This window comes from Puma concolor, chromosome B4 (genome assembly GCF_028749965.1).
Source record: "Puma concolor isolate L17-30 chromosome B4, mPumCon1.1.hap2, whole genome shotgun sequence".
NCBI lineage: Eukaryota > Metazoa > Chordata > Mammalia > Carnivora > Felidae > Puma > Puma concolor.
This window is the reverse complement of record NC_141673.1, coordinates 139,050,428-139,075,502: the sequence shown is the minus strand read 5'-3', so window position 1 is coordinate 139,075,502 and position 25,075 is coordinate 139,050,428. Positions and strand designations below refer to the sequence as shown.

Sequence of the window (25,075 nt, the reverse complement as noted above, 5' to 3'; positions counted from 1 at the left end):
TTCTTTTCTTTTCTTTTTCCAGAGTTCATCATCAAACATGCACAACTTATTTTTACCCATGGAAGTCTCTTGCATGAAGTGGGAATACACATGTGTTCTCCTGCCATTGTTTCCAAAGAATGGGGATTTTCCCAGAGCCAGCGTTTTGTTCATTGTAGAAACATCAACAGGAACACGAATGTGTAATTAGGAATGGAGATACCAATTAATATTAGTCATGGCCTACAGGGTAGCAGTTGTGTAGATTTAACTGTATTATTTACATCCTTCACATTAACGACAACCACAAAATTACGTTGATTTCATGCTGCCATAGCAACATACTCATTCCATAGTATGGAGCACCACCACTGGACATCAAACCCAGGGTCAACCTTCAGGAAGCATGCAGCCTAGTGGTGGCGACAAGCAAGCTGATCATTGCAACACGATATGCTGATGGTGTGATAAAGGGTGCGTGTCTGTGGGTCGAGGAGCTTAGCGTCTACACTTCACATGTGCGCCACCAGACTGGAGAGGCACAGCCGGGTCCGGCGACTGTAGACAGCCAGGTGCTGGCAGGTGGTGGGGGGAGCACAGCACAGCCAGGTCGCCTGGGAGCAGCTGCTGGTTTGGGGAGAAGTCCGTCTGTGCTGACGGGCAATACCGCTCGCTGTCACCATTGTTTACCCTGTGATCCTTCTCACTGAACGATAGGACTCTTACCTGCCTTTCCGTTTGTGTGTTTATGTGCACAACTGCCATGAGACCACACGCAGCAATGCCACCATGAAACATGTGTGCTGTGCACATGAAGAAAATGCACCGATTCTGAAAATGAAGGGGACTTGTAAGTGGGACTTGTAAATTTCCTTTGCCGCTAATTCTAGGCTTCAGAAGTGCATGTTTTACTTAAATGCACAGCACAGAAGGGGGCGCCTGGGTGGCTCAGTCAGTTGAGCGCCCGACTTCGGGTCAGGTCACTATCTCACAGTTCGTGGGTTCAAGCCCCACGTCGGGCTCTGTGCTGACAGCTCGGAGCCGGGAGCCTGCTTCGGATCCTATGTCTCCCTCCCTCTCTGCCCCTCCCCAACTCATGCTCTGTTTCTCAAAAATGAATAAATGTTAAAAGAAATTTTAAAAAAATGCACAACACAGAGAAGTGTGCATCTTTGTCCTAAATGAGACATGGCTTCCTTTCTTTTTCTTTTTTTTCTTTCTTTTTCTTGTGTGTGTGTGTGTGTGTGTGTGTGATTGGAGCTTGGAGCTGGGTGGGGTGGTGCTTGCTTGTCTCTTTACTTCCAGAGGAAGACTAACTGACAGGATTTGTAAGTTCAACTCAAGGTGTCTTTTGACTGCAACCCCAGTGTTGGAGTCCATGGATGGAACGCAGACACATAACGAGCCCTGGGACTGAGTGACATTTAATAAAAAGTCCTATTGGTTTCACCCGACTGTGATGTTTTCTGAATCATGAAAATCCTCAGCACTGTGACGGACTGCCAGGCAGTATTATCTACTGCTTGATTTCAAGGGACCTCTGTGGGATTTTTATGTACGTTGATGTTTTCTTTACCTACTTCTACAACAACAAGTGAAAGGATTCAGATTGTTTGACATCGTGGAGTATTCCAGGATTGAAATATTAAATGACTTTAGGGGAAACGTGTGACTTTTATGCTGGAGAGTGTGACACCGTAGAAACCTCTCTATCGCCGTAAGCGGCCCCTGACGTGAAAATAATACCGCCACTTATACAGTGTCTGTTTCCATGCCAAGCATAATGCTGTGGCTGATGATACAATGCAGAAGGGTAGTCAGTGGACAGGAAGTGAGTAGGTGCATAATGGAAAGATGTCTGTTACCCTTTGATTAACCCTGACGACGTTTTCACAAGTCTGTCACCTGAAGTGTGTGACTAATCCAGACTCTGACCCAATAGATGGAGAGACTACCTGCTCACAAAACACTCATTTCATGGGTGAGAAGCTCCCTGGATCCCACTCTGGCCTACTTTCCAGTGATTCGAACACAGATTGCACAACCCAAGAACTCCATCTCAGATTACGTTTTCATTTTCTTTTCTTCTGCTTCTCTGATTTTCCAGGACATGTGTCATTCTTTTCTTAAAACTGTCGTGATTGCTGCTTGGCGTTTATTTACTGAAAGAAGCTGAAAACTTAACGTTCACGCAAAAACCTGCACACGGGTGTTTCCAGCAGGTTTATTCATCATTGCCAAAACCTGGAAGCAATCGCCTTCAATAGGTGAATGGGAAAATAGACCACGGTCCACCCAGACAATAGAATACTATTCAGCACTAAAAAGAGATGAGCTAAAAAATATAAAAAATAAAAAGAAATAAAAAGAAATGAGCTATCAAGCCATGAAAAGACGTGGAGAAAACGTAAACACATATTACTAAGTGGGAAAAAAATCTGAAAAGCTTACACAGTGTATGATTCCAACTGTATAACTTTCTAGAAAAGGCAAAACTATGTAGAGTAAAAATATTAGTGGTTGCCAGGGACTAGGGAGAAAGAGGGATGAACAGGTAGAGTACAGAGGATTTTTAGGGCAGTGAAAATACCCTGTATGATACTATAATGGTGGATATATGTCATTATGCATTTCTCCAAACCCACAGAATGCACAACACCAAGAGTGACCCTTAATGTCAGCTGTGGACCTTGGATGATGATGATGTGCCAGTGTGGGCTCATCAGTCACTTGTAACAAATGTGTCACTCTTGGTGGGAATGTGGATACTGGGGAGGCTGTGTATACATCGAGTCAGGGGGTATATGGGACACCTCTGTACCTTTTCCTCAAATTTGCTGTGAGCCTAAAACCGCTTTGGAGAAAAATGACTGTACCGCCACATATGAGGCTAACATTGGCCTTATTTTAGGATTGAGAGTGTAGCCCAATGCTCTGGGGTGTTCCAGAGAAAATTGTCTGTCCAGGTTTCATGGTCAATTTTATTGGTGAGTTGGTCTGCTCTGTGTTGCCCACTGCCCTACACACCTTCCGATCCCCCATTACCACCACCCAGGCTTCAAACCACCAGTTTATCGAAAAGACTGTCTGGAGTGTAAACAGTCAAGGTTTAGGTCAGTGCTGAAACCTTTGAACACAGATCTGGTAGCGGAACATGTAGACGTGAATACACAAACGGGACGTCAATCAGAGCAAGTCTTCATTCGTCATGAGGGTGGGAGGCTACTTATGAGTGTTAAGGTACCCCGGGAGCAGAACTTGGGCATGACTAGTGCTCAGTGAGGCATCACAACTGTCCAGTTTAATCCACTGCAAATGCCCACCTCCCGCTCACTGGCTATTTAGCTATTCTAGCTGCACCCTTCTGCCCTCTTCCTATGGGCTTCCACCTTCGGCGACTTTGTACAGCCAGGGTCTACTTTCCTGACTTCCCCTGGCTACTCTTCTGTTCCCATACTGATGAAGGTCAGGAAACAAAATAATCAGCTGGGCTCGAGAGACTGGTGGCCTCCCATCCAAGTGCAGCGTGAAGCCTCGAGCTCAGTCTTTGTGACATATCAGAGGCCAGCTACTCCCCAGAGGGAAGAGGTTGCAGGGGAGAAGTCAGGGTATTGCTGTTATCGGTGTTTATTTACTAATTTCCTGTCAGGTACTATGTAAAAATGTGGACCTAAAATTGATGGTTAAGAGGTTTTCGTTAATAAAAAGTAAATAAGGAAAATGAAAAAAATTTGCAGCTAGATAGCGGGGAAATTAACTATCTCACGCTTGGTTTAATACACGCATATGTGTCTTCAAGCAGATTTAATAGATTTTACTTCCAAATTTGGTCAGTTATCAGGGTAGAACCTCATTCATTTCGTAGGTGATCAGATGGATGAGTTGCCCCATCTTAATATTACTTGTATACAATGCAAAAGCATTTAAATGGGACACAACCCATTGCTAAATGGCACCACATAATCCTTTCCACGTGGCTGTGTTATTTTAACAACAAATTAATAAAATTTACAAAATAATCTTGACCAGCAATCTCAACAATTTCACTAACACAAATTCTGCAAAGCCAATGGTGAGAGCTCACAGACACAATGGCATCATAAAGTCATAAAAGACTTGCTGTTTTCGCAACTGGTTGGTTTCCTAACCAATAATTAAAAGATTAGGTAATTCCATATTGTACTGCTGTGGGATGCCTCCCTGGCCCCACCCGGAGGTTTTAGGCTTTGTATAACACTGAGTCATCTGCAGGACCCAGGATCCGAATCTTCTCTCTGAATCTTAAGGCATTAAAGGATTTACCAATGAGTTCATTGCAAGGACTTATTTAAAAATTTTTTTTAACGTTTATTTATTTTTTGAGAGACAGAGACAGAGCATGAGCTGGGGAGGGGACAGAGAGGTGGGGGGAGTCACAGATTCTGAAGGAGGCTCCAGGCTCCGAGCTGTCAGCACAGAGCCTAACACGGGGCTCGAACTCATGAACCACGAGATCATGACCTGAGCTGAAGTCAGACGCGACTGAGCCACCCAGGCGCCCCAGGACTTATTTTAAATTGAAACTAAATCTTAGAGCGGTTGGTGATATCTGTTGCCCAGGGTGCTCAGTGGACACCTGGAGTAACATGCAAAGTGTCCTGAGGTGAGGTGAGGGACAGATTCTTAGGAATGGTCTTTGCAAAGGTTTTTGGAATCACACTGATGGTTTTTCAATGCTACCAAACTTGCTACTGAACGAGTACGAGCCCAAAACTATGGGAAATTGGGAGCTATCAAATGTTATTAAATGGAAATAAGATCAGAGCCTTATTTTCGGAAGATGGTGCTATCATCAAGTGGCTGGATTTTTTCTTTATTTTTTTCTGCACTCTGCAGCCTTCCCTCCATGACAATTCCTTATAGACCTTCACCTGACCACCTTCCTAGCCTCCCAAAGCAAGACAATATCGTTTGGCCCATTCGTTCTAGCCTGTGTTTTTTGTTCTAGGAATTACATCTCATCAGCTCTTAGTACTCCATGAACTCGCCACTATTCTGAGATTATCTTTTACTCCAACACAAATTTGCAATCAGAAAGCAACTTTATTTCCGTTTCGATTGTTCCCATCTCATCCAAAGACACCTAAGATTTCAGCCATTTTCTTTCTCATAGCAAGAACAGCCATTTTCTTTGAGAATATGCGAACAAAATCATACTCCGTGCAGTTCTCTCCGTTGGCGCGTAAATTGTAACTTACATACATAGCACTGAATCCTGTTGCGTAGCTTTGTGTAAATTGTTGGAAAGAGAGACCGAGACCATTTCAACAATTTTAAGAATACAAAAATCCAAGCACATATTCTAGTTGGTAACTACACAAAACTATACTCACCTGTTCTGCTAAGGGGCAGTCCATTTATTTCCCAGCCCACCCCCACTCTTTTAACACCACGGCACCTCTCGGTTGGCCATGAAAATTTCATCTTCAGTGAATTTCTTCTTCTTCTCCTTCACTTTTTGTTCCCCTTTTTAGGTCTCTTCCTGGGGGACTTGTTAGACAACTTTAAATGGTTTGATTACTAATTTTTTATGGGTTATACACACTATCGGTGTATTTATTCTTCCTATCTGTGGCTCGTTATCTTTACTGTGGAACATTTGGTCTAATATTTAACATATTACGTATTTTATTGATTGATGGATTGCCTTCATGATTCAGGATTTGCTTTAAATAATTCTTTTCTTCCGGGGTGCCTGGGAGGCTCAGTCCGTTAAGCATCTGGCTTCGGCTCAGGTCATGGTCTCATGATTTGTGGGTTTGAGCCCCAGGTCGGGTTCTGTGCTGACAGCTCAGAGCCTAGAGCCTGCTTCGGATTCTGTGTCTCCCCCTCTCTCTCTGTCCCCTCCCTGGCTTGCACTCTGTCTCTCTCTGTCTTTCAAAAATAAATAAACGTTAAAAAAATTTTTTTAATAATAATAATAATTCTTTTCTTCCTTATGGATGGAAAGAGACTTTCTCTATATTTTCTTCTACATTTTTTAAGTTTTGCTTTTCATATTTAGTCCCACATTAGGTGGAATTTATTTTTTAATATTATCTACTTTTTGCACATGGATATCTGATTTCCAGCAACATTTATTGAATGAGAAACAAGTCTTTATTTATTTTTTAGTGAACATACAAGTTACAGAGAAAATCATCACTTCCTAGCCATCATTTTCTGAGAGTGGCATTTCACACATAGGCTAGAAAGTTGATAGTCTGCATTGTTTACCATTTTTCCATGAATTAGATTATCATAGCTCCTCACACATTTTTATTCAGACAAAGAGTAAACTGAACTGATTTAATTTCTGACTATTAGTTCTTGACAGCCTGAAAGATTATATTAGTCAAGCTTTCCAAGTTACAGGACAGAGAACTAAAATGGTTGAAAACTATTCTAAGTAAATACTGTGGGGCACATGTAGGAAAAAGGCTAGAACAATCTCAAAAAGGAAATCCCACGGGCACAAAATATAAAACACTTACATGCATATAAAGTGAGAGTTTATAGACCGTGAGATATGCTGAGACTTTGACATTCCTGAGCTAGTTAAGACTCTTTGCAACAATACTGTAGAATGTGGGTTTGTAATGAGCTCATCATGCCTGGGTCTCTGTGACCCAGATACGCTGAAGAGGAGAGACCCCTCCTATTTCCGTCACACAGCCCGCGGTCATGCAATATTTAATCCCTTTTGCAAAGTGCTTAAGCCTGGTGTATTCTGTAATGAATTTTATCTGTTCACAACCAAAACTCAGCCAAAGAAACAGAAATTATAATTGAATATTACAGAGTGATCTGCATTTTTAAAAACTGTACATGTGTGAATGAAAACGATATATACAATGCTCTTTTGTATTTATTGTATTCACGCATTATAATATTTTGTATATATGCACACGCACACACAAAAGTGTAAAGGCAAATAAGACAAAATATTATCGAATATTTGTTCCTCGACAATGGGAATTCGAGTGGTTTGTTTGGTTTTGTTTTCTGCTGCTGTACCTTTGGTATTTTCCAAATTTTGTTCTACAAATTTGTATTACTTTTACAATGGTAAAAAGTTACCTGTTTGGAGGCTGGAAAGTAAGAGAACAGACCAGAAATCTTCTTACGAAAGTTGTGACCGTAGCAAATGTCTGAAGTCAAACGGTTTCCGGGACTCCACACAGAAGCCGAGCTCCCCAAATCCGAGAAACGTGGACACCTCTGCCCCCTACTGTCCGCCGTTAGTAAGTTGTCCAGGGGTCCTCAACCCGCTGTTAGCAAGCATCTCTTGAGGCGGAGACTATTGTGTGTGAAATTACAAACCCTGAGCTAATTCTTCAGAAAGCCTGCGAGGGGACAAACTCACACATACACTGTGGGGAAGTGGGCTTAGAATCAGGGACCAACTTGACCACTGCTGATGGAATAATCGAGCAAAATGTGGGCCTCACATGTAGAAACACAGACAAAAATGAAACCAGATCTCTTTCCATTTCTAAAAATACGTTAGGATATTTTAAAAGAGTATATATTAGAATAGCATATATTTTAATATGCTACTTAATGCTTCATATATATGACTAATATTAGTATGTGAACACATTGAACAGGTTAGTAATGTTCATGTATTACATATATACTTTTATGGTAAATACGACTTTCTATATTTTTATGCACTTTTACAGATTCTGTATACCTTGAGGTTTTCTTTTCTTTTTTTTTTTTAAGTTTAATTCCAGCCTAGTTCACATAGTGTTATATTACTTTCAGGTGGACAATGCAGTGATTCAGCACTTGCATAAACTGCTCAGTGCTTGTCAAGAGAAGTGTGCTCTCAACCCCCTTCACCTACTTTACCCATCGCCTACCCACCGCCCCTCCGGTAACCGGCGGTTTCTTCTCTGTAGTGAACTAAGTGTCTGTGTTTTGGCTTGTCTCTTTTTCTCCTCTTTCATTTGTTTTGTTTCTCGAATTCCACAAATGCGTGAAATCATTTGGTATTTGTCTTTCTCTGACTGACTTATTTGGCTTAGCATAAAACCCTCTAGATCCATGCACGTCATTGCAAATGGCAGGATTTCATTCTTTTTACGGCTGAATAATACGCCATTATATATATACCACATCTTCTTTATCCATTCATCCGTGGACGCTTGGGTTACTTCCATAATTTGTCCATCGCAAATAATGCTACAATAAACATAGGGGTGCACGCATCCCTTTGAATTAGTGTCTTTGCATTCTTTGGGTAAATACCTAGTAGTGTGATTGCTGGATCATAGGGTAATTCTATTTTTAACTTTTTGAAGAACGTTCATACTATCTTCCACGACGGCTGCACCAGTTTGCATTCCCACCAACAGTGCACGATGGTTCCTTTTTCTCCACATCCGCGCCAACACGTGTTGTTTCTTGTGTTTTTGATTTTAGCCATTCTGACAGATACGTGGCAATATCTCACTGCAGTTTGGATTTGTATTTCCCTGATGATGAGTGATGTTGAGCACCTTTTCATGTATCTGTCTGCCGGGTGTATGCCTTTGGAAAAATGTCTGTTCAGGTCTTCCGCCCATTTTTAATTGGATTATTCATTTTTTTGCCATTGAAACTTTTAAGTTCTTTATATATCTTGGATTCTAACCCTTTATCAGATATGTCATTTGCAAATATCTTCTCCCATTCCACAGGTTGTCTTTTAGTTTTGTTGATTGTTTCCATCACTGTGCAGAAGCTTTTCATTTTGATGAAGTCCCAATAGTTCATTTTTGCTTTTGTTTCTCTTGCCTTAGAAGACATCTCTAGAAAGATGTTAAGAATGTTGTCAGGTTACTGCCTGTGCTCTCTTCTAGGATTTGCATGATTTCAGGTCTCAGATTTAGGTTTTTAATCCACTTTGAGTTTATTTTTGTTTAGGATGTAAGAAAGCGGTCTTGTTTCATTCTGTTGCGTGTAGCTGTTCAGTTTTCCCAACACCCTTTGTTGAAGAGACTGTCTTTTTCCCATTGCATATTCTTGTCTCCTTTGTCAAAGATTAGTTGGCCATATGATTGTGATTTTTTTTCCCCTGGACTTTTTAGTATGTTCTATTGATCTATGCATCCGTTTTTATTCCAGTACCATGCTGTTTTGATTACCACAGTTTTATAATATAACTTGAAATCTGGAATCTTGATGCCTCCAGCTCTGTTTTGCTTTTTCAGGATGGTTTTGGGTATTTGGGGTCTTTTGCAGTTCCATAGACATTTTAGGACTGTCTGTTCTAGTTCTGTGGAAAATGCTGTTGGTATTTTGATAGGGGTTGCATTAAATCTGTAGATTGCTTTGGGTAGTATGGACACTTTAACAATATCTGTTCTTCCAGTCCATGAGCATGGAATGTCTTTCCGTTTCTTTGTGTCGTCTTTAATTTCTTTATTCAGTGTTTTACAGTTTTGAGAGTATCTTATGTACTTTAATACACTTTCATATATTCTATATACTTCCTACATATATTTTATATCTATTTTAAATGTATGTATATGTTTGTGTGTATATTTATATGCATGTAGTGTTATATACATATAATATATAGTACTGTATATATATATATATATATATATATATATATATATGATACAGTATACAGAGAATATACGCACAGAGAGAGACTTTAATAATTCTTTTTGAATTTCCCAGGTTTTTGTGTGTGATTTTTTATAAAGAGCCTAAACTGTGACAACCGTCTGCATTTTAACTCTACAGCTGGTAAAAGCCTTTCCTCATTTTGAAGTTATCTGAAGTTCTAATTTGTTTTGGAAGTTGACTCAGCCAAGGGGGTTTTTTGTTGTTGTTATCTTTTGCGAAATTCAGCATTTCCTCAGAGCTGGGTTTGATATGATGAAGTCTCCACATCTACAGGCAATTTATTTACAGTCAGCAAAAGACATCGAAGGCAAATGTCTTTCTCAACTGTTGCCACCAAATTCAGACACACGTGCTGGTTTGGAGGGAAAACGTAGACAATGTGGTAAATACAGTCCTGGCTTAGCCATAACCAAGTTAAAATAGCCACATCAGTAGTCACAGTGGTGGATCCAAAGAGATCGAGAAAAAAAAACAAAGGGGAAATCTGTTTGAAAGCAAATCTACTTTTACTGTATTTCCTGATGGAAGATTCTAGTCTATGGGACGCACCTAAGTCAAGTCTTAATGCTTCGGTGCCTGTCGCATTATGGTGTGTGATTTTATCTGTTAAATATTGAAATTTGGTTCAGGCTTTTTTATACCATAGTCTCAAATCTGCTTTAAAATTTTTTAAACATTTATTTACTTTCGAGAGGCAGAAAGAGACAGAGCGCAAGTGGGGGAGCGACAGAGAGAGAGAGGGAGACACAGAATCCAAAACAGGCTCCAGGCTCCAGGCTCTGAGCTGTCAGCAGAGCCCCACATGGGGTTCAGACCCACAAACCATGAGATCATGACCTGAGCCAAAGTCAGATGCCGAACCAACTGAGCCGCCCAGGCGCCCCTCAAATTTGCTCTAAAAACTTGGGTTAATTGCTTTAAAAACGAGTCCAGATATATCATATATGACTCAGGAATATACTAGATTAGGGCTTGTGATACTTAGAAGCAGGGATTTGTCATTTCCAATCATAAACATTGATTCTTTTTCATGGAATGCCTCCCCCCACCGATGTTGAATCTGTCCGTCCCCGCAGAGCATGTAAGCTACTGTGGGAAGTCCCTTCAGGATCCTGCAAGATGGACCAGCAAGTCATATTTGCCATGGTTGGTGCTCTGTCACTCGTGGGGCGATGTGAGGATCAAATGAGATAATTATGTGAAAGGCCGTGAAATGAGCAAAGCTCTGTATAAACATGCGGGGCTAATAATGCCTCACTGCTATTAAAATGAAGGAATTAAGAACGATATGCGGATTTCAGCATCCTTTCTTGAGCCCTGGCCAATTAAATTTTGCAGAATCGTCTGGTGACAATATTGATATTGTGCACATATTAACGGAGAAAGTTTCACAAGCTCTGCATTGATTTTCCCTCCACGCAATGGACTTCACGGTGAACTTGACCGAAAACGTGTCCTTACTTAATGCATCTTTTTCTATGTATTAACTCACAGTCTGCCAACTTTTCTATCATGTCAGTGGGGAAGAATACGTTCTAGGAGACCAAAAACGTGGTTTTGTTTCTGAACAAAACAGTAGAATGTTTACTTTCACTTGGACAATAACTTCGATTTTTGTAATCTATGAGCCATAGTCAGGCAGTCTCTGCTCTCAAGCTAAACAGATAATAGACAGCCAGATAAATTCAGGAAGTAGACAACACTCGCAAAGGGTTTTGCCAAAGAGAGTTCAGCGGGGGACTCACTCTGCAGGAAGGGGCCTGTTTGTGGGGCACCTGGGTGGCTCAATCAGTTAAGTGTCCTACTTCGGCTCAGGTCATGATCTCATGGTCCGTGAGTTGGAGCCCCGCATCGAGCTCTGTGCGGACAGCTCAGATCTTGGAGCCTGCTTTGGATTCTGTGTCTCCCTCTCTCTCTTCCACTACCCCACTCTCTCTCTCTCTCTCTTTCTCTCTCAAAAATAAGTAAGTATTTTTTAAAAGGGGGCCTGTTTATACCCTCTTCAGTCTGTTGCTGGCCACCAGCTGTTCCCGAGGAGGAGAGAGTGGCATAACCTTGTGGGCCAGGAGCTGTTGGCTGTGACACTTTTTCACAGCAGAAGTGACAGTGGCCTGCATAGCAGTGGGGGTGCAGTGTGCCAGCTGTGAAGGGATCTAAATGCCCTTCCCACAGGTGGTGACGTGACCAGGGACCAGCAGCCACAGGAAGCCACAGCTACCCCAGGGCCTGAGTGGACAAGATGTGCCTCGAGGGGATGGTAGCCACTTCTGGAACATGGTGCCACAGGGCGTCTGGAGGGAATAAACACCCCAACATCCCCCCTTCCCATCGCCGTCCCTGCCTCCGTGGCTGACCCTATAGGAGCCAGAGGGCACAGGCCCCTGGGCAACACAGTAGGCAGAGATCAGCGTCACCAATCGCAGATCAGTAGGAAAGGGCGGACGGTGATCAGTGGTGCCAGAGGACAGGTGACAGAGAATGCAGCCTGCCCACGATGGGTGTTATGAAGCTGTACGAACAGTCAGGAGTAAGTGGAGCCTGTGCACCTTGCATTGTGCAGATTCCTCCATGGGTCCCCTTCTCTGTGCCCTCTCCCCGCTGACCTCCTCCTCTTCTTCCTCCTCACCCTTTCCCTTCTTTCCCTCCCACCTCCTCTAACCCCACTGACCCTGGGTGACCACCGACAACGAGCAGGCACGTGGTCGCACCAGACCCTATTAACAGAAAGGAAAGATCGGGTGGGGATGGGGCGTTACTCAAGCCTACGAGCTGTGGGCCTGTCCAGGAGCCAAACTGGGGCACCAAATGGCAGAGTAGGCTAAGTGACTCAATATACAAAAGCCATATTATGGCAACTACACTGCTTTACGTGATGAAAAACAGGCAAATTTTGTTTCTGTTACTCTTGAGAGAACACAGTTTTGCAAAAGTAGCCAAGGAAGCATTTATGCAATATCTCCTTTGCAGTGACTTAACCGAAGGTGTATGCCAGATAGACTTAGGAAGTCACTTCATACTCTGTATCTGGAGGTGGTGACACAGTTCACTGTAACCTTAACAGGAATCAGTCACCCTGGCGTAAACGTGTCCTACTCTGTGGCCAGCGTGCAGATAAGCGGACCCTGCAGCAGAGGTGATCAACCCAGGTCTGCACTGCCTCCTTCTACTCTGTCTTTCTCCTTTTCTGTTCTCTCGCTTCTCAGAAAGAACTAGTCTTCGGCATGCGTCTCAGGGCAACGCCACAGCTCAGCTCCAAGGGCGCTTTGGGGGCTTCGTCCTACGTGTCGCCTCCGTGGGCTCCTCTCCCAGGAGCCCCGTTGGCCACAAAGGACACTGACTGCATGAACGGCCTACGGGATTACGTGTGTCCCATGTCCCATTTTAACTGTGAGCTTGTGACTCGAAGACTCCGAATGGTCCAGCCTATAAAGTCTCCTCCCCTAACACTGTTTGCAGAGCACCTCCCTCCGGCCTGGGCTCTGGGCCCCCCAGTGCCCCCTTTACAGCCAGACAGCTCTATCCCTCTTGTCTGTCTCTGGCCGACATGTACGTTCTCGCTCCTGTCCTTCTCTGAGAACAGAGTCGGTGTGGACAGCTTTCTTTAATTCCCACTGTGCCTTAGAAAACTGTGTCATCCAGGGGGGAAAAAAAACATCATTTTACAATAATAACGTGCTAAAGTATGGCAAGTCTTAATTATTCTTTCATAGCAATAGTTCCTAAATTTGTCACTCTTGAATTTTTAATAGCCAAAACCTTCTGAAGGTGACCTGAGAACACAATCTGAAAAGATTACACATGTGTGATCCAACTGTATGACATTCTGGAAAAAGGCACGACTAGGGAGACAGTAAAAAGATCAGTGGTTTCCAGGGTTTGGGGGAGGGAGGGATGAACAGGCAGAGCACAAAGGACTTTTTAGGGCAGTGAAAATACTCCGCATGGGATCATAATGGTACATATGTGCCATTATACAGGTGTCCTGACCCATAGAATGTGACCATTAATGTAAACTGTGGACTCAGGGTGATGATGACAAGTCTGTGCAGATTCATCCTTGGTAACAAATGTGCCATCAAGTAGGGGTGTTGATGGGGCGGGGGGTGGGGCTGGAGGGGGATGCGGGGGACAGGAGGTATATGGGAAATCTCCATACATTTTGCCCCATTTTGCTGTGACTCTAAAACTGCTCTTAAAAAAATAAAGCCTTGGGGCCCCTGGGTGGCTCAGTCAGTTAAGCATCCGGCTTCGGCTCAGGTCATGATCTCACAGTCTCTGAGTTCGAGCCCCACGTCGGGCTCTGTGCTGACAGCTCAGAGCCCGGAGCCTGCTTCGGATCCTGTGTCTCCCTCTCTCTCTGCCCCCCCTCCCCCCCGCTCACGCTCTGTCTCTCTCTCAAAAATAAACAGTAAAAAAATAAATAAATAAAATTTAAAAAACAAAGTCCTTTTTTAAAAAAGGTTAACCTAAAGCAGTCTTTTTCAGGAAAAGCTTGAATGAACTCATTCAGCATCCTTGAAAACACCTCTCTATTTAAGAATGGCACAAATAAACATGTTTTTACTACAATGACGTTAACCGCCCCACACACATGCCCAGCTAGCCTGGCTTCTGTTTCTTCCTCCTTCACATTTACCAGCCCTGTCCGAGTTTCCTGGATTTTCACGTTCCCTGTAAACACAAATCTCCAGCCCAGCCGAGGGCAGCTACCGCACAGGGCTCTCCCGAGATCCGGAGTTTCTGGAGAAAGGGCAAAGTCTTTGTCACACTGTGTTCTCATTTGAGTTTCCTTTTGTTTCAGTCCAACTTAAAATCACTCAGGAGTGGCAAGGGCACGGTCACCGCGGTAAGTAAACACTCAGCAGGCATGTCTCCCAGCGGCTGTTTGCAGACAGCAGGGGTGAGTCATGGGAACGAGTCCCCAGGGATTCCCCACCTCCGACTCCGGGTGGAGTTCGGTTTCGGGCCCTGGGTGATGTCAGCTGATCGAGTCCCAGAAGTCCCCAAACACACGCTGGGTCCATTCAGTTTCCAGTCAGAGATTCCGATGGCACAGCCAAGCGAATCTAGGTGGTGTGGAAAAAAGCACCGAGATAGAAACTCCTGGAAGCCCCGTGTCAACGGGGCTCCCGGCTTTCAGAGAGTTTTCCCTGTCAGTATTCTGTCTGCAGGACAGAGCATCACCTCCCTGGGCCAGGTTTCACGGGGTGTTTGCAGCCTCCTGGTGGGTTTTTGAATGCCCCTTCAGGAATCTTCCTGAGGCATAGACCTGTTTCTATTCATAATAACTTCTCCACGCGTCTTGGGATTTTCTACAAACAGAGATGAAGTTCCAACATGTTAACATACTTGTATCCGTGAACTACCCAGAATCAAAATGTCTTTTTAAAAGAGTAACGTGATGGGGCACCTGGGTGGTTCAGTCGGTTGAGTGTCCTACTTCGGCTCAGGTCATGATCTCACGGTTCGTGGGTTCCAGCCCCGTGTCAGGCTCTGTGCTGATGGCTCAGAGCCCGGACCCTGCTTCGGATTCTGTGTCTCCCTCTCTCTCTGCCCCTCCCCTGCTCACATTCTCTCTCTCTGTCTCTCCCTCTCTCTCAAAAATAAACATTAAAAAATTTTTTAATAAATCAATAAATAGAAGAGTAACATGATGATACGAACAGTCTGTCTCGCAATGTAAAAACTGCTAGATATGAAAGGTTCTTCAACCCATTCAAAAGAGGGAGGCATTAAAAATAAAGCTGAGGGAACATTTCATTCACTACAATGAAACCACATATTGGCTTGATTTTTTTTTTTTTAAGCCAGTAGGAGAAATGTTCTCGCCAAGTGTTTAAATTAATGGACACTTTTCTTAGCTGGAGTTCTTTCTCCCTTCTGTGTGTTTGGGAAGTAATTTAAGAATGGGAATCAGGAGCTGGGGACTGCCTCCATCAATGGTGTATTATGATATCTTGAATAGGACCCTCACATGCTCTGCTCTTTGGTTTCCTCATACATAAAATGAGAACAAAAGTGCTGAGTCTAGCTGAAAAGGTTGTTGCAAGGATGAAATGAGGTAATGTGAACAGTATGTAAAGAATTGCCCAAATATGTCAAATCCTGTTATGATTAAGACTGGAACGTTTTGGTGAGGTGCTATGACTACCACATAAATGAGTGGGAATTAAAGACTCACTGTCTCCACTAAGTCAGTATATTTTAAAACAAACAGTTACATAACGAACGCTGTCGTGGGTTTTGTTACCAAATCCAGATTGCTTGAAATACAGGATATGAGTGCTTGTAATTTTCCTGTGAAAACGGTTCCTGTGTCTAGTCCATTTCTGGCCATAAGTGCTCCTGTTAAATATATATATATGGGGTGTGTGTGTGTGTGTGTGTGTGTGTGTGTGTGTGTCAAGAGGTCTGTTTCTCTATTCCATGACTGTGCCTTTTTCTGCATACATTTTTACAAATTAAAATACACATTTTACAGATTAAAATACACCATGAAATTCACATTTTTGAAGTGTACCTATCAGTGGTTTTCAGTGTACTTATTCACAGAGTGGTTTATTCATCACCACTATATACGTCTCAAATATTTTCACTCCAGAGAACAGAAATACCGTAGCCACTAGCAGGATGCCCCTTCCCCCCCTCCCCTCAGCCCCTGGACAACACTGATCTAGACAAATCTCTGTGGATTTGTCTCTTGGACACATTCTACAGATTTGTGAATTTCCTAATTGTTCTTCTGTGGCCGATTTCGAATACCATTCCGCTACGATCAGAGTTGATATCTCACCATTTCAGTATTTTTAACTGTAAAAAGGGTCTCATTTCAGGCTCTTGGGTGGCTCAGTTGGTTAAGCCTCTGACTCTTGATTTCAGCTCAGGTCGCGATCTCATGGTTTGTGAGTTCAAGCCATGCATCGGGCTCTGCGTTGACAGTGTGGAGCCTGCTTGGGATTCTCTCGCTCTCTCAATAAATAAATAAACTTTTTTTTGTTTAAAAAGGGGGGGGTCTCACTTTACAGCTTATCCTATGATCTATTCTGGAGAATGTTCCAGATGCTCTTTAGAAAACTGTGTATTCTGCTGATGTTGAATCGAGTCCTACAGACACCCTTAGGCCCCACCCTCATCCAGGATGACATCATTGTGACTTAGGTAGTTCCATCTGTAAAAACTCTATTTTCAAATAAGCTCACTGTCTGAAGTTCTTGATGGGTGTGGATGTGAGGGTGGGGGGCATTGCCAAACCCAGGACAAGCAGTTTCGTGAATGGCATCCCTGCCTTCTTAACACAGTATCTGGGCTTCCTCAGGAGTGGTCTCCGTTGACGGCTTTTCTTCTGTTGTATAGGTCCTACCTTCCTCTTCCTTTGCGCATACAGTGATTTTTGTTTAAAACGGGAATTTTAAATAATGTAATGTCAACACTGGAAACCAGATCCATACAGACACACAGTGTGTGTTGTTCTTTGTTAATGAATGTTCAGAACCAGTTCTGAAAGTCTGTGTTCTTTGTGCTCAGTTAGCTTCGCGGTCAGCTAATGATTTGAGAGGCATTTCCTTAAATGCCTGGAAGCAAGAAGGCTCTCAGTCTCTGTTGACGGGCTCTGTGCTGGTGTTCGCGAATGCCTTCAGGACCCAGCCAGGTGTCTGAAAATTCTACCTCAGCCTCACTTTGTACTTGAGCAGAGTCTCGGGGTCAGCCAGCCGTGAGAGCTTCCACAACTTAGATCTTCCCTAAGCACGGGCACAGCCCTGGGCATGAGCACAGTTCTGCACGTGCACGGAGCCTTCCAGATGCCCAGGAATATGCCAGGGCTTTATTAACCGCCCACCCCCCCACACACACACACACACAAGATATCTTCGTCCTCCAGCTTTTCCTTGTAACCGTTTGGTTGGCCTATTGTTGGGCATATTGTCACCCACCCTAGGGCCACTGGAAAATGAAAATGTTGCCTGATCAATTTCAACAGATGCCTTCCAAAAAGCTGCTGCTCTCGGTGATCTCTGAGTCCGTTCAGATCGAGACAAGGCTGACGAGCGGGGTCTTCTGGGAACCACAGCCGGTTAAAATAATAACAGTTGTCTGGGAACTGGGCTTGTGCCATGGGTCGCTGCCAGGCTGCCCGTCTTCCCCAGGAGCGTATGGTGTTTCCAAGGCCACCACAGAGCTGAGAGCGCGGAGGGGGAATGGGAAAAGTTCTGTTAAAACTCCACAAAACTTGCTGTTCTTACCAAGATTAAGCAGGTTTTTGTTTGCTTTTTCTTTTTCTTTTTTTAAATAAACATTCCCTGGATTGTTGTCTTTGGTTAGTTTCCTGAGCTCTGAAAAAGTCTATTCTGATCACTGTTGCTAATGTTCTCATTGCTTTCCTAGAGCAGAGGAGCTTCAGGGGTCGTTCCTCCATCACCCGCTCTGACCTCCCGTGGCCGTATCTTTTCAGACTCATAAGTAATTTCATGACTTTGAACTTACCAGACTCAGAGGAAATAGAGTGCCTTAAAATGTGAAGTCCTCAGTTGGACTACGTGGTGGGAGCATCCTTCTGGAAATACGCTACAGAGGCAAGCCCCGTTCTTCATACTGGGAGAGCTGCATTTTTGGCAATCACCGTCTTCACTCTATCGACCACAAGCAGAGCCAGCTCACTCAGGTTTCACCGTAAATGCATAATTTATCCCCTGGATAATGATTTACTAGGCATATTAGAGTGGGCTGCTCTTTTCTCCTTGCAGATTACACTTGCACCAAAATGACTTAGATTGGTCATTTCTCACAATAGATTTCTCCATCTGCGAATTCCTCGCTAGTGCATTTCACTACGAGATTTCAAACTCGTATTTTGTTAGTTTTTTATTATGATTGATCTTGCTAGACTGTAAGGTCTGTTTAAACAACCTTGTGGTTAAGATCCATTTAGTGGGGAATCAAATGTATTATAAAATTCCACGGTTTGCTTTGGAAAATATAATGTATTTAAAATTTGCAAACTGCGTTGGGGCGCCGGAGTGGCTCAGTCGGTTAAGCACCCAACTTTGGCACAGGTCATGATCTCATGGTTTGTGAGTTCGAGCCCCACATCGGGCTCTGTGCTGACAACTCAGATCCTGGAAACTGCTTCAGATTCTGTGTCTCCCTTTCTCTCTGCCCCTCCCCTTCTTGTGCTCTCTCTCTCTCTCAAAAATAAAATAAACATTAAAAAAATTTAATGAAAAATAAATAAATAAAATGAAATTTACAAGCTGTGAATATAGGGAAAAGCGTAAAAAAAACACTCTTTCATTTGTGGATACTATGCCTAGCATTTTCACACATATCGTGTAATTTACTATTTCCAACAATCTTTTGAAGAAGTTAATAGAATAGACTCCTATTTTACAAATTACAAAATGAGGATCTTAAATAATATTTCCACAGTTACACAACCAGTGATGGATAGAACCCAGCTTCAAAGGCAATCTGTTTATTTTGTTTTTCACCGGGCTTTGGTTTGGGAAATAATGGTAATGATATATTCACCTCCTGATTATCCAAACTTCCACGAAATTCAAAATAGTTGAAGGGATTTCTCCTTATATTTCTCTTTCTATATAAGAATATATAGAAAATGTTTTTCTATTCACCTTTTTAGATAACAGCCAGAGGCAAAATCTTTGTTCTCAATACCACAGACTATAACTCAATACAGAATATAATATTATTAGGAAAACATGAATCACAAGTGAGTAATGGTATTGCTTAGAGTTTTTAGGAAAATAACAGACTGATAGGCATTTTTATCACAATATAGCCTGTTTACAATAAAAGCGTTAGCTACTTATTATTTTAATGCATTGCTAAAAGCATTACATATTACATATAATATATAATATATATAATATATATAATTACATATTTGGATTTTCAAAAATATCACTAACCCAGTAATAAAAATAACGTTCCAAACCACTAAGATTTTCCTGGAATGATTCAGCAGTTAAGCATATGGCTCTTAACACTCTTTCATGAGTCATTGTTTTAGAATAACTTTCTTTTTAATGTTACAATACTTTCTTGTAGGGATTTTTGATTTTGCAAACAATTTTACATCAATTGAGGTTTTCAAAAGTTTTTCACTATTACATAAAAAGTATATTTCAGGTCTCTTTACACAACATCAGAATATTCACAAGAAATGTTATCACTCACGAAGCACAGTCATAATACACATTTGGTGGCCATTCTGGCCCCTTTTCCCTTTCATCTCAGAGAGTCACTGATGAATAGGGTAGTGATTCCACTGTCATACACGTCCCCATTATTTTTAGCAAGATCTGTAAACTCTGTGATTATGGCTTGTCTCGCTAATGGATCTAGAAATTTTGCTCTGGTAGACTCGGAAAATAAGTCATCGTATCACATTCCAAGTGGCTTCGTCAAGCAGGGGCCATCTTTCCTGCTCGTTGATCAAGGAGTCTTTTATCAAGGACTATAATTCTTTCGATACTTTTCTATTTCTTTCAGTCGGTTAAAGGCTGTGAAAATCTCCTAGGTGTGTGATAATAATCTCCTAGGTATGAAAAGAAGTATGTGTTAATACCCACACCAGAAGAGAAGAGAGTACATTGTCTTAAACGTATACAAGGTTTGAAACTTCAAACAGACATTTGCCTAATGTCGAGACTCTTGTAGGAATGCTGTTCACAGTAAGAGTTCTAGAAATAGAAACGTGCCCCAAACAGGGCCAGAAATACTACAAAAGCACTAGCCATTCTCATGGGACTCTGGTTTGGGGGAAGAAAATACTTTTTGTGAAAAATTAAATCCTAGTTTGATCTTCACACAGCGACATAATACAAAAATATTATCAAAAGGTTGTGGGGGTACCTGGGTTGGCTCAGTCGGTTAAGCGTCTGACTTCAGCTCAGGTCACGATCTCACGGTGCATGGGTTTGAGCCCCACGTTAGGCTCTGCGCTGACAGCTCAGAGCCTGCTTGGGACTCTCTCTCGCTCTGTCTCTCTGCCCTCCCCCCCACTCACATGTGCTCTCTCTCTCTCTCTCTCTCTCTCTCAAAATAAATAAGCTTAAAAAAAGGGGGCGTCATGGACCCTCCCCCAAGCTGGTAAATTAAGAGAAAATATATTTTGGGTACATGAAATAATTGGTGAGTCCAGCCAAGGAAAATGCAAAACCATGTCTTTTGTGCTCCTCGTCAGGCAAGGCCACGGAAGCTCCTGCCAGACCAATTTTCCCACAAATAACAGCTATACACTCGGATAAATTTTTTAAAACCTGCCTGGAGGTAGCAGAGAGTGAACAAAAGCAGGAAGTTTATAACAGAGAATCAGTTCGGAAGAAAGAATGGCCTGGAGTGATTTTCCTGTTTTTTTAATGACTTAAGCCTGAGAGTCAGGCTGGGTTCAGCACTGACAGGGTAAAACACTGATGGAAATCCATACTTTTTCTGGCCTTCAGAAACACAGGACAGGGTTTGGAATAACCATTGCCACTAGAAAGTGAGGAAGATATTCCGAAAAGAACAGAGCCAGAGAGAGGTGGAGTTCCGTGTAAAAAGTTTGGCCAACTGACTGGCTCATTTTGAATCGTGCAAACTCACAGAATTTTATTTTATTTTTTTTTTTTTTAAACTTTTTTTTCAACGTTTTTTATTTATTTTTGGGACAGAGAGAGACAGAGCATGAACGGGGGAGGGGCAGAGAGAGAGGGAGACACAGAATCGGAAACAGGCTCCAGGCTCCGAGCCATCAGCCCAGGGCCCGATGCGGGGCTCGAACTCACGGACCGCGAGATCGCGACCTGGCTGAAGTCGGACGCTTAACCGACTGCGCCACCCAGGCGCCCCAAACTCACAGAATTTTAAAGTGAATTTTGAGCTGCACCAAAAAGGCAATGTTTATCAGTCCAAAATGATTAATTGCCTGCTGAAGCTTAGAAAATCAGCACTCTATTTGGGAATACAACAGAATTCAGAGTCTCTAAACCTTCAGAGTATTCGGGAAACAATAGATTCAGCCAACAGATGAAGAAAGGACAAACAAACCCATTCTCAAGAGAAAAGACAGTCATCGATGCACACTGATTCCCAAATGAACATGTATTGGGATAAGCAGACCGGGTTTGGGTTTATGTGTTTTAACTCATCTCAGTGGCCTAAAAGAAAATATGCTCTCAAAAAATAAAAAAAAATACCAAAAAAAGGCTGAAAAAGTCTCAGTTTGGCGAAAGCTCTAATTTAGAGAATCAAGGGACTCGCTGAATCCCGAGAGTGGGTGTGCACGAAAATGAGTAAGCACATCATAATCAAAATACTGAACACCAAAGAAAAAAGTGTTTTAAAATAAGCCAGAGAAAAATGATACATTACCCACATGCAAAAAAAAAAAAAAAAAAAAAAAAACTGATTCAAATATTTTCTGATTTCTTGTCAGAGATTTTGGAGTCAGAAGACAGAGGCACAACATAATAAGTGTTGGAGGAGAGGGAAAAAAAAACCTGTCAAGCCACAATTCTACATCCAACAAACATATTCTTCAGGAAGGTAAAAACCATCTCAGATAAGAAGACAAAGACAGGGGACAGTAGTGACTTGGACCAGGAAGAAATTCACATCGTCAGGGAAGAATGGAGCACAACAGAAAATGACATGGCTGTTTGCACGAAGTATCCTAGGAAACCCACAAAACAACTACCGAAATCCAAAATTGAATTTACAAAGATCAGAAATCAATTGCGTTACTGCGCACAATCAGCAGACAATGGGAACTGTAACAAAATAAAGCATTAAACGGATATACAAGTTGTACAGATGGCCCAACACAGGGCTCGTCGAACAACAAAGGCGGCTGAAGATGAACTGAAAAAAATGACACCACGGGAAACAAATCAGCACGAGGAAAAGCGAACAGAAGCGACAGACACGGGGTCCCTGCTGGAAATAGGGAGCACGTCACCTGAGCCTGGAAGAAAGGCTACCTTGTTATAAAGCGGCAGAAACTTGGCCACGTTGTGGGTTCTACCGCTGGGTGGAAAGTGCAACTTGTAATCAGTGAACTTGGGTATTGAGCCGAGATTTCCGAGCAAAACTGGAAGGTGTCACCTGGTTTCTCCTTGCTTTTTGTAGTTAAATGCTACAGAAAGGAAGAAACTGAGCAATGAGCTGTTAAGAGAAAAGAAACCAGCACTCGATGATTTGGAAAATTCTCAGTCTTTCCAGATAGCCTGCTCTAGAAACAGGGCCAAGGGTGTGACTGGAAAACCATTTGTTAAAGAGACTAGATGTGGGACTTGTGGATCCAGTCGACCTTCTCTGGCTGGTTATCCAGGAAGGAACGGCGTAGAATGCTCACATTTAAAGGAGCTGGTCTCTGACGTCCCCTGGAGACTGACAAGGTTTTCGAGAACTTTGTATCGGCAGAACCACGGCCAGCATGGAATGACAGGGACAGACGAACAGAATGACTTCCAGGGCAGGGCTGTGGAGCCAGACTCCACAGAAGGCAAAGCTGCCATCCTGGAAGGCCCCAAGGACAGAGCATCAAACCACAGAGGATCGTTCTCAGCCTTAACCTAGTGGAGCTTTCCTGGAGGAGTCAAGAACTTTCTCTAGACCAGTCCCCTCCCCAACTCTCCACCCCCACCCTTGTTCTTTCCATTAATCCCTTTTGGATGGAAATGGTGATCCTATGCTGTCCCACCATTGTACTTTGGAAGCAAATAACTTGTTTTCTGGTCCCACTGTTCTGCGGAGGGAAAGAAATTTGGGCCCAGAATGGATTCGACCAAGAGTCCTACTCATACCTGATTTAGATCATTTGGATAATGAGATTTGGAACTTTTTCCAAAGGGTAATATTTAGATGAGGTTTGGATGTAGTGTTAATGCTGGAATGGTTTAAGACTTTGGAGGATGCTGAGATGGGGTGAATGTATTTTGCACATGAGAGAACATGAATTTTGGGGTGCCAGGGGTTGGACTCTACTGGGTTGAATAGTGTACCCTCCCCTCAAAAAATTTCTGTGTCCACCTGGAACCTGTGAACATGACCTTATTTGGAAACAAGGTCTTCGCAGGTGTGATGAAGTTAACATGAGGTCACACTGGATTAGAGCAGTCCCTGACCCAAGTGTCCTTACAGGAAGGAGGAAATTTGAACAGGGACACGCATGGGGAATAAAGCCATGTGAAGCCAGAGGCAGAGATTGGAGTGATATTATCATAAACTAAGAGACACCAAAGATTACCAACAACCACCAGAAACCAAAGAGGCAGGGAACAATCCTTCCAGGTTTAACACCTGACAACACCTGGATTTCAGACTTCTGACCTTCTGAACTGCGAGAGGATAAATTTCTGTTTTAATCTACCTACTCTGTGCTAGTCACCCTGGGAAACTGGGACCAATTTATGGAAGTGAATGGCTTGCATTAACGGGAGTACAAACAGAACATCGTTCGTGAAATAACTAATCTAAGAAGAAATAAAATTATTATTGCCATTGACTTATAGGATCATCCTCATAGGACTTTTAAGAGAATAGATAAGCAATTAACAGGAAAAGTAACATTGAAAAACTCTCTGTGCTCCAAATCAGAACTCAAGTAATATTACTACACACCAACAAAAACTCAATTGTAATATAATAATAATCTAATAAATATAAATAAGTATTTCACAACAGCTACTACAAACTCTAAAGTGCCTATAAATAAGGGGTTTTTTAAATATATTTTAAAACATTTATTTATTTTGAGAAAGAAAGAGAAAGAGGGTGAATGAGGAAGGGCAAAGAGAGAGGGACAGAGAGAATCCCAAGCAGGCTCCATGCTGTCAGCACAGAACCCAACTTGGGGCCCAATCACATGACTATGAGATCATGACTGAGCCAAAATCAAGAGTCAGATGCTCTACTGACCGAGCCACCCAGGTACCCCTATAAATAAGTTTTTTTTAAATAATACGATGTTCGAAGTCTTTGTTTTAGTTGGTCGACACTGCTATGCCAGAATCCAAAATGAAGTAGCTTAAACAGTAAACATATCTCACAGTTCTGGAGACTGGAAAGTCCATGATGAAAGTGCCAGCTGATTTGGTTCCTGGTTTGGGACCTCTTCCTGGTTTGCAGGGAGATACTGACTTGATGTGTCCTCACATGGTACAGAGAGAGAGAGATTGCATGCTCTGGTCCCTACATCCCTTATTAAGGCCACCGATCCCACCATGGGGACTCCACCCCCATCCTCATGCAAACCCAGTTACCTCCCAAAGACCCCATTCCCAAATACCATTACACTGAACATTAGGCTTTAAGACACTCAAACCGTTAGATAGATAGATAGATAGATTGATAGATAGATAGATAATAGATAAATAGATAATAGATAGATAGATAGATAGATAGATAGATAGATAGATAGATAATACATATAGACAGATAGATGGATAATAGA

The 25,075-nt window shown here is 42.5% G+C and overlaps 1 long non-coding RNA gene across 1 annotated transcript in view; it reads right to left on the bottom strand.

Moving 5' to 3' along the window:
• Positions 1-13,993: 13,993 nt before the first annotated feature.
• LOC147579554 (uncharacterized) overlaps positions 13,994-25,075 on the bottom strand; it is a 386,247-nt gene continuing 375,165 nt past the window's right edge. Inside the window, exon 3 of the long non-coding RNA XR_015254074.1 lies at positions 13,994-14,015. This is a non-coding gene — a long non-coding RNA (uncharacterized LOC147579554). The remainder of the gene's footprint in view (positions 14,016-25,075) is intronic.